The sequence below is a fragment of the Falco punctatus genome (genome assembly GCF_963210335.1).
Source record: "Falco punctatus genome assembly, chromosome: 2".
Taxonomy (NCBI): Eukaryota; Metazoa; Chordata; class Aves; order Falconiformes; family Falconidae; genus Falco; species Falco punctatus.
The window spans coordinates 87,095,692-87,113,084 of record NC_137581.1 but is presented as its reverse complement, the minus strand read 5'-3'; the positions used below and the strand labels follow the sequence as shown (position 1 = coordinate 87,113,084).

At 37.2% G+C, this 17,393-nt stretch overlaps 1 protein-coding gene and 1 long non-coding RNA gene across 2 annotated transcripts in view; both read left to right on the top strand.

The window, feature by feature from the left end:
* Positions 1-17,393, top strand: part of IL1RAPL1 (interleukin 1 receptor accessory protein like 1) — a 777,597-nt gene that overhangs the window by 449,824 nt on the left and 310,380 nt on the right. The gene's annotated exons all lie outside the window — the stretch shown is intronic.
* LOC308059770 lies at positions 1,197-16,916 on the top strand. Its single transcript, XR_013926397.1, has 2 exons — positions 1,197-7,768; positions 9,947-16,916. It is a non-coding gene; the product is annotated as an uncharacterized lncRNA (long non-coding RNA).

The following is a 17,393-nucleotide window of genomic DNA, read 5'->3' as shown; positions in this document are numbered from 1 at the left end:
GTGGAATGCCCTGTGTATGAAGAACAATTTTATCATTGTTTACTATCAATGATCTGCTGTACCTGTATAGCAGCAGAGAAACCAAATACCTTTTTATGTTCCAAAAATTAAATAAAATTTTTAATTATGAAAATCAAAGATAAAGCATATACCTGTCTGGGTACAAGTTCAATTATTCAATGGTATATTCTTTTCTTCTATATTTAGTAATCACCGAGGTAGTCATAACAATATGATATTAACAAAAATAAAAATATTTTCCTGATAGGACTTACTAAGTAACCTCTATGTTAACTGTAAAATAAGTGAAATATTTAGCATTTAGTCTCTTCTCATGCAAAAACCTCCACTGTGCTTTCAAAAAAAAAAAAAAAAAAAAAAATCAGTGTCCCCAATATAATGGGTAAGTGGAAAAAAAATTCTGAAATCTCAGTATAGGAATCTTAAAAATAAATTTTATCTAACAATGTAAACAAATCATAATCATTACTGCATTTAGAATCAATTACCATGTATCCTGAATAGGACAGAAGAGCAATATGGCCCTTTGGCAAGAAAAAGTTCAAGAATACACTGTCCTTTGTCTGGTAATACAGATCTAATGCTTTAGGTAATCTAATGAAATAGGAATATTTGATTAAAAAATAGTAAAAAAAAATAGTCTTAATTTGGCCTGAATTCATTTCTGATATGAAGGCACTTATGTAGAACCACAAACCATACAGCAGTTCCAAAGGGACACAGATACAGAAAATCAGTATGGCTGTGAATCCACTGTCTGTATGGACTCCTTGTAACCCTCATTTTTCCTTCTTGTTTGATGGCAATTGCTGATCTGCAGAATTATCCAGAATCTGACTCCTGCAGCACTGACAAGTGTATGAAAGGGAAGTTGAGGATGAATGTTTCAGTGGATGCTTATATTCGAGATTAAATTGGAAACTTAATTCATTCCCCACCAGTTTAAAGACTGACCTGATGACCTGTAGTTGAGATGATGATGCCTTAAAAAGACTTAGTAGGTACTGGTATATCTATCTATCTATCTATCCATCTATCTCTATATATATATCCATCTATCCTTACTCTTCCTCCTTGTCCATAAATGCGGTCAGACAACTAAGAATGAAAGAAGAAAAGTGTTAAGCTTCTCTTCCCAGCGTGAGTTTCGGAATGCATTTTTCTTTCTCCTGTTGAAACAAACTGGCCAGAAACAGCCACAGAGCATCTTTTTCTAGGTTTTCCCACCACAGATGCAGGCTGTGGGCACTGAAGACCATGACAAATCCCCCACCCTTTACTCTGGGATGTGGGGACATCCTTGCATTTGTAGTCCTCCACTGTGCCTGGGGTTTTCTGGGGGAGAGCAACCACCACCCTCACCCATGGGGCATCTGTTTGGGTCACTCAAAGACCCCAGACTACCTTAACTAGTGGTGTGACACCCACTTTATCAGGTCCTAAATTGCCCTTTGGAAATCCTTCTGCATGCCTGTGGTCCTGCCACCCTCATCAGAGGGGCACTTTGGTAGGCAAGATTCTGCTGCTTGTGAATACCATGGCTCAGATAATGGCTTAATTAGCTCACGAGTATAAAATAGGAATCCTCTTGGAGCAACAGGTATAAAATCACGGCATCGTTCACAGGATCTCCTCACTCATGCCAGTCCTGCAAGAAGACAGCCCTGGTGCACACATATGTTGAATAACCTGCTTTGTATTTCCATCTTGTTTTCTTTGGGACCTCTTGTTTTGTTGCTGGCAGTGCTTTTCTCTTCCTCTTCTTTTTGTATTTTTCATTTCCCTTTGAAAGCCCATCATCTCTTGCATCTCCTCCTTAGCTTAAAGAGCTGACCCACAATAGGACAAAAGGGAAGAAGCTTGGGGCAGAGGAGGCAGGAGTGGGGAGATCCTACAGTCTCACTTCTGCTCTCTTTGTATGTCACATCCTTGGGCATCCCTAATATTTTATTTTTCACCCTTAATCACCCCCCTTCCTTTTTTCATATTTTACCTCCTGCAGTGACTTGATTTTCCCAGGCTGCTTTCCCTTTCCCTGTTTGAGGAATGAGAGGAGATAATAGATTATGTCTGTTTACAGCCTGATTCCTGTCTGTAACTGGGAAAATCAATAGAAGCTGCAGTCACAAGTGTATGCTCAGGGAAGAATAATTGCACAAGAAACAGTTTTCATGGAGCAAAATACATAAACCCACAGTTTGATCTATATAGTGAGTATAGACTTCTGCAAAAGTAGAGAGCAGCCCAGTCAGCAAATGTTTTTCTAGTGCTGATAACATACTGGAAATGACCAGTATGTAGTTCTCAAGGTTTTGTAATTATTATTGTTTAGAAAAAGAAACAAAGAAAAATAAACAGACAATGGTATGTAATGGAAAAAAAAAATAATCAGATGCTAGTGATTTTGTCTGATACAATATATTAGTATTTTATAAATAATAATAACAACATCATCTCTCCATTTAAGCCATTTTTAAAGGCTTTTAGTTCAAAAAATCAATGTGAAAATAGTGCTCAGAACTGCCTGCATTTTGTATTTAGCAGTTGAAGAATCCTAAATTCTAATTGTTTAGTAGTGCAGTGAATACTGACAGTACCAACTATCATCAGTAATAGAAGTTTGTGATACACAGTTCCTTGCAAATGAATATCTGCAAGTCTTTCAGAAACTCCACTTGTGCCTGAAGTAGATAAACTGGATTAAACAGAGGCATATGATGTCTCCTTATCCTCCTACAGAAAATACACCAAAAAGTGAGACTAGATGACAATTCTCCATTTTTTGATATCATGAAACTTCAAAATATAATGTACAAAGTGGCCTTATGTGATTTGAGTTGGAGACGTAGCAGAAAATCACTAACATTTAAGTCTTGCTGAAATTTTATGATTCTTCTTGGTAGTTTAAAAACAGGCAAACACTATTAAGTGGGGTATTTTTTTCCTGTAAACGTTAAACATTTTCCTTAACAAAGTTTGTTTTCATTGTATTCTCCAATAATTTTTAAGATTAAGTATTTGTGTTTGCAAAAGATGGAAACTGCAAGAAATATATATAAAAAAACGTGTATATTTATGAAGTAGTAGTCGAATTCTCTTTTCTAATGACTACAACATTCTTGACTCCTTTCAGCTGCAAAGAAATAGTACCGTCATTAACAATATTCTTATTTGAGGTCTACATTTTGTGAATTAGTTTCACTTTATGAAAGTTCACTGATTCTGATGTCCTGCCTGCTGAACTTTGTGGCTTTTCTCTAATCAGGTCTTCTTTTCTTTTTAGTCAATTTACAGTCTTAATCTGTAACATTTTAAAAGTTTCTTTCACTGTGATTGTCCTATTTGTACTCAGCACTGGTGAGGTCACACCTCGAATGCTGTGTTCAGTTTTGGGCCCCTCACTACCAGAAAGACATTGAGGTGCTGGAGCATATCCAGGGAAGGGCAACGAAACTGTTGAAGGGTCTGGAGCACAAGTCTTAGGAGAAGTGGCTGAGGGAACTGGGGTTGCTTAGCCTGAAGAAAAGGAGGCTCAGGAGACACCTTCTCGCTTTCTACAGCTACCTTTTAGGAACCTGTAGGCAGGTGGGTGTCAGTGTCTTCTCCCAAGTGACAAGCAACAGGACAAGAGGAAATGGCCTCAGGTTATGCCAGGGGAGCTTTAGATTGTACCTTAGTAAAATTTCTTCACCAAAAGGGTTGTCAGGCATCAGAACAGGCTGCCCAGGGAAGTGGTTGAGTCACTATCCCTGGACTATTTAAAAGACATGTAGATGTGGTGCTTAGGGACACGGTTTAGTGGTGGACTTGGCAGTGTTACATTAGCAGCTGGATTCAGTAATATTGTGTCTTTTCCAAAATCAATGATTCTACAATTCTATCATTCTGTGAATCTATGTTTGCTGTGGTGAAGTAAAACACCAGAATATTTTTTTTAATGGCTGTATGGAGTTGGTAGCTATGATTCCATATGTGGATCATAACTTCTGATAAAGGCAAGATACCTGTCTTTACCTGATATCTCTTTACCTGATGTAAATCAGAAGTACTTATTCCACAGCTGCCAAACTAGGATACCTGATAAACTTTCATGAATGAAAACTTCTGGAAGTGGCTAGAATGAGAACATGAATAAGCAAATCTAAAATTCATAGGGGAAATTACTTTCCTCAATCACTTTGCTGCATTTTGGCTGACCTTATGTTACACTTGTAAATGTCAGAAACTGTGTCTGAGTCCCTTTAGCAACCTGTTTCTGCAACACAGTATTTAGATATTTAATTTTTCCCCCAATGGTTTTAAAAACCTGATTATTTTCTGAAATACCATTCAAAATGGATCCTGACTCAAATCTGTTGATTCTAAGTATTTTTAATGTAATTGTCATGGTTTAACCCCAGCCAGAAACTAGAAGTACCACACACCTTCTTGCTAACTGCCCTTCCCTCCCCCGTGGTGGGATGGGGAGGAGAATCAGGAAAAGGTAAAACCCATGGGTTGAGATAAGAGCAGTTTAATATTGAAATAAAATAAAAATAATAAAAACAACAACAATATTAATTGTAATTAAAAGGATAGGAGAAAGAGGAATAAAATCCAAGGGAACTGGAAAAAAATGGAAAACAAGTGACAGAATATAGCTGCTCACCACCCACTGACTGATGCGCAGGCAGTCCCCAAGCAGTGATCAGCAAGCCCCGAACAACTCCCTCCAGTTTATATACTGGGCACAACATTCTGTGGTATGGAATATCCCTTTGGCTAGTTCAGGTCAGCTGTCCCGGCTCTGCTCCCTCCCGACTTCTTGTGCAGCTGCTCAATGGTGGAGCATAGGAAACTGAAAAGTCCTTGACTTAGGGTAAGCACTATTTAGCGACAGCTAAAACATCAGTGTGTTATCAACATTATTGTCATACTAAATCCAAAACACAGCTTTGTACCAACTACTGAGAAGAAAACTAACTCTAACCCAGCTGAAACCAGGACAGCAGTATGTACACTATCTGAGCAGCTTTTGATCTTTCATGTTTCCAACACTTCTTTGAGGCAGAGGGAGTGAAGACACCCATAGAGAAGGCAGGTTGCATTTATATATTTATGATCCTAATTCCTATTGCTTCATATGGTCCTCAAGTGCTGAAACACTTAAAAGTATCTAAATGAACTAGCTCAAAATTGCACAGAAAATGCATGGTGGCAGAGGAAGTTGAAACTACCTCTACTGAATTGCTAGACCAGCACCTTGATTCTAACACAGAAAACTGTGTGGTTTTCTTCCATCTCAAAAAACATTTACTGAGGAGCTTAACTTTTAAGATTACAAAACATACACAGATATCATTTTTTTCAGACTGAAGTTTAGATCTTCAGAATATCTTTATATATCTAATCATCTGGTAAATTATATTTTGCCAGAGAAGCTTTCATTGAGGAGACAGTGATTACCTGTCAGTGGGTCACATTTGGTAAGACATCTTCTGCTGTGTACAGACTGCAAACAGCAAACGCACAAAATGAGAGTACGGAGAAGTTCATCAGTTATTTATTGACCAATGCATAGAGTAGACAACTGGCAGTAATGTGCTACGCTTTAATATACCCACACCACGAATGAGACCTCAGATGCCTGCGAGATGCTGATGGTGAGACAGCCATTGGTTAGGGAAAAGTTGGTTTCTGTTGCTCCTTGATATGGGCTGATCCTTGGGCATGCTAGTCGCTCTGTTCCTGGGTTTTGTGTTGTTGGGTTTTTGGGGGGTTTTTTTGGGTTTTTTTGTTTTGTTTTTTTTTTTTTTTTCCAAGGTATCACTGCTTTCATGGTAGTGTGTTTGCTCTGGAAATCTTTAGCTATTATTTTCTCAACAATTACAGTTATTTTTCCAATCTTGTGTGGCTTTAGATTACAAACACTCTCACATCTTAAAATAATTTTCTCAGCAGAATGAAGCCAAAGACTCAAAATTGCACTGCACGCATTTGGCTATGGATTAGACAGATGAATCCCTGGTCTGAGGATGGCAGGGAGGTCCAAACAAAATGTAAAATTCAGACTATGCTAGTGAAGTACTGTGTAACATTGTCTATATACCTAATTTCCCTTGGAAGGGATTTGGATGCCAGTGAGAAAAATTCATAGCTAGGAAAATAATGTTTCAATGCCTTTGAGTATTCCTAGTACACCATTGCTTCTAAAAAACTGAGTTAATTTATTCAGATAGCTTTTCTTAAACTCAGTCATAAGATTAAGTGATTTGAATCAAACAATAGTAAAAAAATTTTTTTGTTTTGAACAACTGTCGATATTTTAAGTTTTTTATTCTGGAGGAAAGTTAAGGAATATTTTTCAACAATTTCCTCTGAAACGAAAAAAATAAGAAAAGAAAAGTTTGTAATAAGAAGCTGTGTCTGAAATTTGTCCATCTAATAATAACACTCAAAAAATTACTGCAGGGAGTTTCAGTTGCCCGATACAGTCTTCAAAAGACTGAGGATTTTGCTTTATAGGCACTCTTTTGCTTTGGTTTCTTTTTTTGGGGGGAATAAAGATTTCATGGTTAAAAAAAGAATTTAATTCATAGTTCAGCTGTTGTAGTTTTAACACTGAAAAAGACATTCACACAGAAATGTTCAAGAAAGGCCAAACAGGCCTTATTGTTATGGGTCAACTTAGACAAGTCCCTCACCTCTCAAATACTCATTCATCATTTTACTGAATTAAACATATTCTATATAAATTTACTACAGAAATTAATTTTGTATTTATGCTTATAAAATGTCAGTTTCCTTCTTTATGCAAAGTATCAAATTAAAAATTGAACGGTTTCAGAGTGAGTCCTTGATACTGCCTTAATGACAATGTAAGTCTTACCTCTTAAATGATTTTTTTAATAGTCCCCAAGATGTGGCATTTATCTTTACTGTTCTCTGACCAGTTAGTAATTGCACATTTTCATACAAAACACGTTGACTTATAAAGATGGAAAGATCAGAAAACAGTCTATCTACAGATAGAAATTTCTGGTTATAAAGTTAAAGAGCAGGAAATCATATATAGAAAGGTATAGACTTGGTATCTGAACAAAAACTGTATTTGCAAAATACACATTATTAATGCAAGTAGCATGAAGATCATGGACTGCAGAACAAGGCTCTTCAGCCAAGGTACAATGAAGCATTTCTTCACAGATTTTTAGCTGAACAGGTAAAAAGTGAAAGGATTGTTTGGAACTTAAATAAGTACAATTAGACCTATGTCTGGTTGTTTTTTCAGTCCTGTAAATATCTATTAATAGAATTCTGTGAATACATTTATTTGGTTTTAGCTTAACCTGGCTTGAAGGAAGCATAATTTCAGAATAAGTGAAATAATCTTCAAGTGTTACATCCCAAAGAGAGCATGATGATCCTGAAGTACTGAAATACTCTGAGTGTCACTTGCCAGCTGTAATTCAAGAATTTCTGAAGTTTTTCTTCAAGTTTCAAAATGTCATTAAAATGTGCTTATTTCTTGGATTGGGGAGGGGTGTGTGTCTGTGTATTTAGATGTTAATACATTTGTCTTACACTTAGATAGTATTTAAAAGAATTCCAGAAGTACATTTCTTCAGTCAAATGTGGGTATTATTTAATAACAAGAATAGCAAGAGCATTTGATATCCTCTATTGTTGTATTGGGTCTGGCCGAGCCCCACAGCAGCCCTCATAGTGCTGTGCTTGTGTTGGTAGCTAGAAAGGGGGTGATAATGAAGTGTTCTGGCTGCTGCTGAGCAGCACTCGCACAGCACCAAGGCTGTCTCTCCAACCTTCCCTCCCCTCACCAGTAGGCTGGGGGCGGGCAAGATTCTGGGAGGGGACACAGCCAGGACAGCTGACCCAAACTGACCAAGGGGATATTCCATACCATATGGTGTCTGCTCAGCAACAAAAGCTAAGAGAAAGGAGGAGGAAGAGGGGGCATTTGTTATTTACCAGGTTTGTCTTCCAGAGCAACAGCTACATGTACTGAAGCCCTGCTTCCCGGGAAGTGGCCAAACATCACCTGCTGATGGGAAACAGAGAATGACATCTTTTGTTTTCCTTCATTTCCATGCACATGACTTTTGCTATTGCTTCATTAAACTGCCTTTATCTTGACCTACAAGTTGTGGCTTTTTCCATCTTATTTTCTCCATCCCTGTTTTGCTGAGGAGAGGAGTGATACAGTGGCTTGCTGGGCACTCAGCATCCAGCCAATGTCAACCCACCATAATTGTTCAGGCAGACGTTTATACAAATGCAAGTCTTGTGTTTTTTCAAGGACTCACCAATCTGAGGTGCACAGTCATAGCTTAGAAAGGCTAGTGCACTTCTTCAGAGCAATTAATTTTTTTAGAGAGGAACATGTAAACACAATTGAAAATGTTCTATTATTTATTCCATAAACTACAACAATGCTATGCATCATGCAAATCATATGCCCATACTCCTTTTTAAAGTCTATGTCGTGTCTCATCTGTTACAGTTTATTACATCAGATTAGTCCTATTTCATATATTCATCATGATGCATGTGTACTATTCCACTCTACTATTAGACATTTGTTGAAAAAATCAGTGTGCTAGTCACTTTGAGCATGAGCAAAGTTGCTATTACAGTGAAAGGTATTAAACATCACATTTATTATTAAAATGCACAAGGTGTGACAAACATATAAACAATAGTGCAAGACTCCTAGTAGTCTCAAATTAGTTACAATAATTGTAATGAGCTCTTTCCACTCTGAAGTGAAAGGCAGTTAAGACAATGAGAAAACATAATACAAAACAAGAAAACATATTGGCAAATGAAGTGGTTTTCCTCAACTATGGCTCAACAGCAGTGACCACATTCATGTGTTTTCCAGTGTTTCTAGTCATGGAAATGTGTTTTAAAGACATCCACACCACTTTTTCATGGGAAATTTTGAAGACTATGAAGTCTAGTCATGAAAGGAATAAGATGCATTGGCACACCAGTATTATTTACTCTGTTTCATATATTACAGGAAAAAAATATGCTAATTTATTTTTAAGCATTTATTTGAAAGGAAGATAAATGAAATGTTATTTACAATTCATATCTTGTATCAGTAGGGTATAATGACAATACCCTGAGTTTACAGTCTGAAAACCATAGAAGGTAGTTAATTTTTTAACATTTTCAATAAACTCAAGGTATGTATTATAATTTCATTACTGAAAATACTACGTTTAAAAAATTTCTGACTGTAACATATCCTAGAACTATACTTAATTGCTAATATTACCAAAGGGGTCTATGAGACCATATTTCCTATAACTTGGTATCTTTGAAAAACACCTGTTAACTGTCTTTATGAAATACTAGGCACAGAGATTCACAGGGTGTTTGAGTTGTATACATTTGAATACTAGTAAAGCATTTTGGCCTGATGATTAATACTGCATTCCCAGTTCCCAATACTGTAGATTTTTAACACCACAGTTGTGTCAAAGAAAAACATAGATTTCTAATAACTGCTGATCATTTTTCTTTCTAGTTTTCATCATTTCTGACTACTGTACCAAGACTCAGCAAAGCCTAAGAATCTTGTTTTATTTTAAAAATAGGAATATTTAAGTTAAGTTTTGCAAAACAATTTTTTGTGACCAAAGAAAATGCTTTTTTAGTACCTTTTTGTTCTTAGCTGATCAAGTAATAATTAAATCTAAAGAGTTTCATTTTCCTTCTGCATTTGACAAGGTTGTAAGTATACTTTCTTTCGGTACAAACCATTCTGTAATATCTTTGGAAAATTAAGATAGAACAGACGCAACTATTGTATATGTTTTTTTATTATCTTAAATATATAAGCATTAATACTACCCATCTATTCATGGGAAAACTGAAAAGCAGTGTACCATAAGACAGACCAGTAAAAGCAGTGGAGAAAAAAAAACATATAACAAAACCAGATCTCGTGAGTCTGTACCTTATTACCTAAAGCCATCCTGCACCATTTGTCTGCTTGGGTGTACTTTGAATTTTTGTTCCATGGTCTGTATTGATTTCGGCGTAGTTCCATAGCTGAGCTTCATGGTCCTGGTTAATGCTCTAATCCCAGGTTGCTGGAATTATCTGCCTTTCCTACAGAGGGCACCTTCTGCTGCAAAACTCAGGAATGGTCTTCACACAGGTAACTCTAAAGCATACTCAAGTGGACTTCTGGCAAAGCAGTCTGTTCATCTTTTTAATTATTGGAAATGTTTAGTTTTCCACAGAGTAATTGCAGGTATCTTTTTTTCTCATGAAAAGGGTTTTCTTTTTACTTCTTATTTTTCCTTGAAAGAGTGTCTGCCTGCAGTCATCAAAGACTTGGTTACAGTATTTCTTATTTCTTATGATTTTGTGTCTGTGTACACAACTGCTATTTTTTGAGGTAGGGTTGTATATTGGTATATGGGTCTTTACTCTGTTATCTTTGACCGTTTTAAACAACTTTAAATTCTGCTCAGCTTTGGTATACGTACTCTTCTAAACAGAATTCAAGAAATGTATCACAAACTGTCAAAATTACGCAATGATGCAATGTACAATAATACATCTGACGAAGCATATTTTTTCTTGGCACCATATAGAAGACATTTGAGTAACAGCTGCTGACACAGGCAATAATTCTCAAAGAGGTGTTTGTTTTTTTGGTTTTTTTTTCTCTCTGCTTTCAAAGCTGTTTTGTTTCATTTCTCTGAAAACAAATTGTATAGTCACAGCATTTTTACTAATGTGATACAGAAAGGTATTTAGAAGTGTACCCCATGTAAGTGGGCTACCTTAGGATTTTTTTGCCATATCTTCTCTGTATTCTCTTCCCTATTTTACAAATATATTATCTGGAAGTGTAAATCTCTCTCCAACCTGTGTCTCATGAGATACTGGTTTAACCAGACAAACACGTACTTTCCTCCTTGTTTCTGGAACACATTGTAATTCATGTCCTTCATGTTGCAGCTGATCATGTTCCTATCTGCATAAAATATGTAAGTGGTCTTTATGCTCTGCAGCAACCTGTAATGGATTTATTTTATAAACTTAATATTTTTTTAAGGGTTTTCATTTTTCAGTCCTCAGATATTCAGACAAATATGCTGTTGGAAATGAGGGTATTATGCACAAGCTTTTCCTTGCATTACAAAAATAGTTTCCTTAAGAGTCTGACTGCCTACCACTGTACCAATTGTAACAAGATTTATTTCCCTTTGGGATATTGAAAGCCTCAGAAAAGCGACCTGAGAAATAGCCTCAAACAGCAGTCCCAGGTCTTTTTTATGTGGGGCAGTGCCAGTTCCAGTGTGGTGCGTGCCAGTAGGCGCCTGGTGTCAGGGCAATGCCAGTGACCCTGCATTACAGCACCTGCAGGGCACGCTGCGCAGAGGTGACTCGGGAGACTATGTACTCCTGCTTCTGATGTCAGCTCTTGCAGGGTGAGCTGCAGACATCTGAAGTCTAATTAAGCCTTTGTGAAGGCACATGGTTGTGAGCTGACCGACAACTTTTTATTCTACCTTTTCTTCCTCCTTAGATAGGAAAGAAACTTGCCAAAAAAACAGCCATGTGCCTAGTCTGTTGAACTAAGTGGGAAAATTCCTGTGCACTGCAACTGACTTTAGATCAGGGACAAAGTGACTTTAATCCTTTTCTGTGATGCTTGAGAGATGACTCACCTTGGTGCCGGGCTTCCTCCAGGCCTCCCTTCCTGCCAGACTTTCTGCCTGCCCTTCCTACATTCTGCTTCTCCTCAAGATACACTTTCAAAGACTTCTTTAAAGGTTCATTTTTTTTCTCAGCAATCTACCTGTCTCAGTTGTAGTCTAAGCACACTCATCCTTAATTATTTTGCAATTTTAGAAAAAAGGAAGTAAGGTTTCAGAAACAAGAAGTAGAAAACCATGTAGCTTTGTATCTTAAACACTCTTCAACCTCTTTTTGAAAGGTTGATTCTTTTCTAATGTAAGATTTTCAGTCATGGGCTGTTTTCTTGAGTGTTTATATACAACTCCTGAAACAGAGAAGCACTCATTTTGGAGTAATTTGACACTACTAGAATATGAATAACATGTTACAATTCTAAGACTTGAACTATAGGAAAAACATATGGGATTTCAGTTTATTTTCCGTATAAAGGCTTTTGTAAGAGTGGGTTTTAAATTGATGTGTAGAGACATACATACATTTGTAAAATCTATGTTCTGTTGTAAAAATTTATATGCCTCTACTGTTGAGTATCTAACTGTGACCTATTAAGGAGATCATACAGGCCAGCCTCCTTAGTAAATAGCAGCTGCATTCAAGTTGCTTCAATTGGTTAGACAATGGGAGTATCCAAACCATTGGTGTAACCTTTTAGAAATACCGAATGATATGTACTACTCAGTCTTCTTCTTTAGGAAGCAGGCCAGAGTGTTTGCATGCAGGGTAACACCGCTGCTTCTTGGGACCTACAGCAGTACGCCTTGTGTGCTAGTTCTGCCACATAGTAACACCACTTGGCCTCCTTTTCAGTTACTCTTGTTTGTTGCTTACAATATGAGACGAAATCAAATAGAAGTTTCACAGAGATGCAATGTGTTTGAATAACAACATGGAAGTATTGCTAAAGAAGATCGTTCCATTTTTTGGAAGTGATTTATGGTGGATGAGGCATTGCTTAGAATTATTTTTGTGCCTTTTAGTTGTTATTAATACTGCCATTACCTTTGTTATTACATGTAGAAAAGTGAAGGTTAAAAGTCTATTATGAGAAACACCAAATATTCTATCAGAAAACACATTTTTTAAGCTACATCTGTTCATGAGCTATTATTGTTTCTTGGATACTGGAGATGTGGCTTTGTACTTACAGCTACTCCTCTACTTCCAGACATAGTCTTTGAGTTTGCACTACTAGTGTTTTGGAAAGCATTTGAGAAGTACTATTGAAAACTTGTGTGAATCTGCATTTATTTATCTGTTAATCACATTATATGACAGATTAGGATTACACTCAAGATGTTTTTGCTGTTGATCCAGTGTAGATTCTTTTTTTTTAAAGTGAAGGCAAAGCAGAGAAGGCTATAGCTTTTTAGGAAGACAAAGCTAAAATGTTGAGTCATAGTCAAGATGAAGAGAAAGTAGCAAACACACCTTAAAATTTAATAGACAAAATCAATTACTTCAAATTTAGAAAAGATTAACTTTGGCTTGGGCCAACTGAAGGTAATTTATTTTATAGTCCTTTCTCAGTGCATATTGGCCTCACATGCGATTCAATCTGTTTCTTTTGCAATGCAGTATTGCTCTGGTCTATTTAAAGACAGCTTTTCAGTCATGCTACATTTTATGGTCTTTTTCTGCCTTTTAGTATTCAAAATTATAATAGAATACTTGGTATGGTATATCAAAGTGATGTCTTGTCTAGTCTGCAAAAGTGATGTTTAAAGAAGTAATGCTCCTGCCTACCCTGTCATCTTTGTGTTGGTTCTGTCTCCTTTTTCTGTAACTGCAGAAAATGAAGCAACTCATGTCTAATGAATACACTTTTTGAAGATTACAATATATAATAGCCTATCTAAAACAAAGTAGTTTTTTAATGTATGAGGTTATTGCTGAGGAGGATAGTAAAACTAATAAATTTCACCAGAGAGTAAGTGGCAGTTAAAATTAAACCCAAATTTTTTCTCATACCTTTGGGGTTCAAAATTACTTTGAGTGCCAGTAGGGACTTAATCGTTTGCCTTTGCGGTGTGTTAACATCGGCTGGCTGCCAGACACCCACCCAGCCGCCCCCTCACTCCCCCTTCTCAAATAAGATGAAAGAGCTTGTGGGTCATGATCACAAACCAACTGCCTTCATGGGCAAAGCAGACTTGACCTGGGGAAAATCAACTTGATTTATTGGCAATTTAAAAAAAAAATAGGGTAGGATTGTGAGAAACAGTCAAAACTTCTTCAAAACAGTCAAAACAGCTTCACCAGTCTCCTCCTTCTCCCCAGTCTCTATTTAACTTCTTCATTCTCAAGTACCTCCTGCTCACCAGCCCTGTATGGCACAGGGGGATGGGGAATGAGGGCTGCGGTCAGTTCATAACCGTTCATCTCTGCCACTTCTTCCTCCTCTCACTTTGACCCTACTCCAGTGTAGCGTGCCTCCCATGGGATACAGTCTTTCACAAGCTGCTCCAATTTGGGTCCTTCTCATGGGTTGCAGTTCTTCAAGATTTGCTCCAGCACAGGTTCTTTCCACAGAGTACAGTCCTTCAGGAACAGACTGTTCTAGCACGGGTCGCCCATGGGATGCAGCTCCTGCCACCAGGAGACCTGCTCCTGCACAGTATATCCACAGGCTGGCTGCAGCTTCTTTCACAACATGTCCACCTGCTGCAGCATGGGGTCCTCAATGGGCTGCAGTGTGGTTATCTGCTCCATCATGATCATCCATGGAGCTGGAGCAGGGTCTGTCTGGCATGGGGCAGCCCCCGGCCTCTTCTTGCACAGGCCACCCCTACAGCCCTCCACTGCTAACATTTTTGCCATGTAAACCCAATACAGCCCTTTATCTTGCCTGGTTCTTCTAATCCACCCCGACACATTGCTGTTTGATGCAGGCTCAGTCACTGTTATTTAAGCTACCTGCATCTTGATTTCACTCCTGCCATTTTCCGGTTGTTACCACCCTGTTGTTACACATGACTATGAATAGCTTGTGTAAAGGGTGAACAAGTGGAAGAAAAAATAAGAGTCAAAAAAAAAAAAAAAAAAAAAAAAAAGGAATGTAGCTTTTTCTTTCCTATGTTCTTTCTGACTCTTTCATCCTGTAGCACTCTAATTCAGAAATGGTGTTGGTTGTGGAGGATAAGTGTTCAGAATGGGATTTAAATTATTTTTGTGATATTTAGTCATATTACTGTTTGTGAGGAATGGGGATATAGTCCTTCCATGTCAGTTACTCCTCTGCAAAACAACATTTTTACACTTCATGGATGCTGAGGCAAACGTATCACAGAGTGTGAAACACTTGGCTGTCTTGGGTTGAGGTCACTGGCAAACACCTGAGTTGAAGACAGGTGGGATTTTGTGTCAGAATATGTGTAGTGGCAAGGTGCACCCTTCATATGTTGGGTGAGGTCTTTTCTACTGGCAGCAGTGATCAGCTGTCATCGCTGTGACAGCATGTTGTTCATTATTCAAGATGAATGATTACCAAATCATTTTTTGTGCTACGCTCTCTGTTTCTTGATTGGATTACTAGACTTCTTTCAGAGAAAAATGGAGAAAAAATAAATTTGAATTCTCTTGTTTGTTCTATGATGAGGCTTCCCTTTAAAGGGGGAAGATGGTTGTGTGAAAACATGCCTGAATTAGTGTAGTTACCAGATATTTGTGTAAACGTAATCTCACTTTACTAGATGTTTGCATATAGTGAATAAAAAAGGGGTAATTTTTTTAATGGTCAAATAGAACAGCTGTTTTGAAATCCAAACTGAATATTCATAGACTCACTTCCTGCCTTATTTAACTGATTTGAGCTTTCAAAGTCTCGGAAGTTGTGCTAGAATTGTAACTAATAATCTTCCCATGTTTATACAACATGCAAACACACATATGGTACATATACATGCGTTGTCCTCATAATAACTAGATTTTGTTGACAAAAAGGGGATAGATGGTTTAATAAATATATCATTTGATGACTTTATTGCAGTTTTATAAAAGGCACTGTTATAAAAATGTGTATGACATTTGCATTTCTGTTTAATTGCTGCGAACATAAAAAGATAAGAGAGCCAAGAGAGCTTATTAAAACTGAAATGAGGGCAAGTGATAAAAGAATGATATTTTAGTGGTGCTGCAGTCAGATCTGTAATTTTCCCCACAAAAACAATCTTATTCTTGGATTTTTTTGATGGGAAGACAGGATGTAACATTTATATAACCACTCTCGTTTCTTTTGAGCTACACTTGATATGCCTGTATTTTAACTTGGGGGCCTGAGTAGCCCAGGGAAATTTCTGGAGAGTAATGTGACTTTTTCTCTGGCCTGAAGTAGTCCTTTTTCCTTTTTCCTTTCTTTCTCTTTTTTCCTTTTTCTTTCCCCTCTCAGCATAAACCAAGCTACATGTAGGGACTTTTGAGCCTCACCATGGCGTGCCTCATAGCCACATCTCTGAATTCCAACATGTCTGATAAGACATAGTAATTGAGAATTATGTTTGTGGATAGTCTTGAAAGGAATATTCCATAGTTTGAAATTTTAAACATTTGAAAGTTAGGAAACACTAGTCTATACGAGGCATGTAAATGAGCTAAGTTCAGAGTGAAAAATAATGTATAATCATATAACTAATCACTGATTCATACTGTAAGTACACAGAAAGATAGAGCTAAAGATAGGTAGTAATCATTTAAGTCAGAGCCTTTCTATTTTTTGCAGTAATGGCATCATAATCACGGCAGTGCTTTTATAAATAATTCTGCACAAATTCTCCTGGTTTTAAAACACTACATATCTCTCTATATAAATGTGTATATGCTGCTTGACACAATAGAGACTTCCCTCTGCTTCTGAATATCACATATCATCTTACTGTCTGAAACCACCACAGATGATATTTTTATGTAAGCCACAAGTCTAGCTGTGCAGAGAAACTACAGCAGGAAGCTTTCTTAGAGGAACCTGTTTGCGGCAAGAGGTGGCCTGTGCCTATTCTGGTTAGGCATTTCAGCAGATTGTGGTGAAATTCTGCTTTGTCAACAGAATAAGCTCATTTCTGCCAAGTGTTCAGCACAGCCTTCAGTCACAAAGTAATGATGAGCTGTCACTGAACTTATATGGGAAGCAGAATGCCATCACACAGCTTTTCCCACAAAAAAAAAAAAAAAAATAATCTGAAATATCTGTTCTCTGCAGGGAGATTTATAGATTCATAACTCCTGATATGAAGCTATATTAGCTTGCACAAAAATTGAGAAAATCTGCTCAAATAAGTAAAATCTACCCAAACAAGACTTAAGGTTTTTGGGTTCAGTCTTGCTTCTCTGGAACTGACAGCTTAGAATTAATTTTAAAAAGGAGGAACAGTCTCCTAAAATTCAAGAACTTTCTGGGACTAGTTTATAAATACTGACAGCTGAAATAACCTCAAATATTTCTAACTGAATCAAACATACAGGGTATGGATTTTTCTTCAAATGTACATATTGTTTGAATAAATGTGTGTGATGATTCTCTGAAGGAACACCTTCCAAAAAACACAATTTGTGGAAATCAGTCATCCTAGTAGTTTTGTTTAGTTGGGTAGTCTGCAATGAGAAGCTGCAGGAATAAGGAACAGTCAAATATTCTATTTCTACTGAACCTCCAT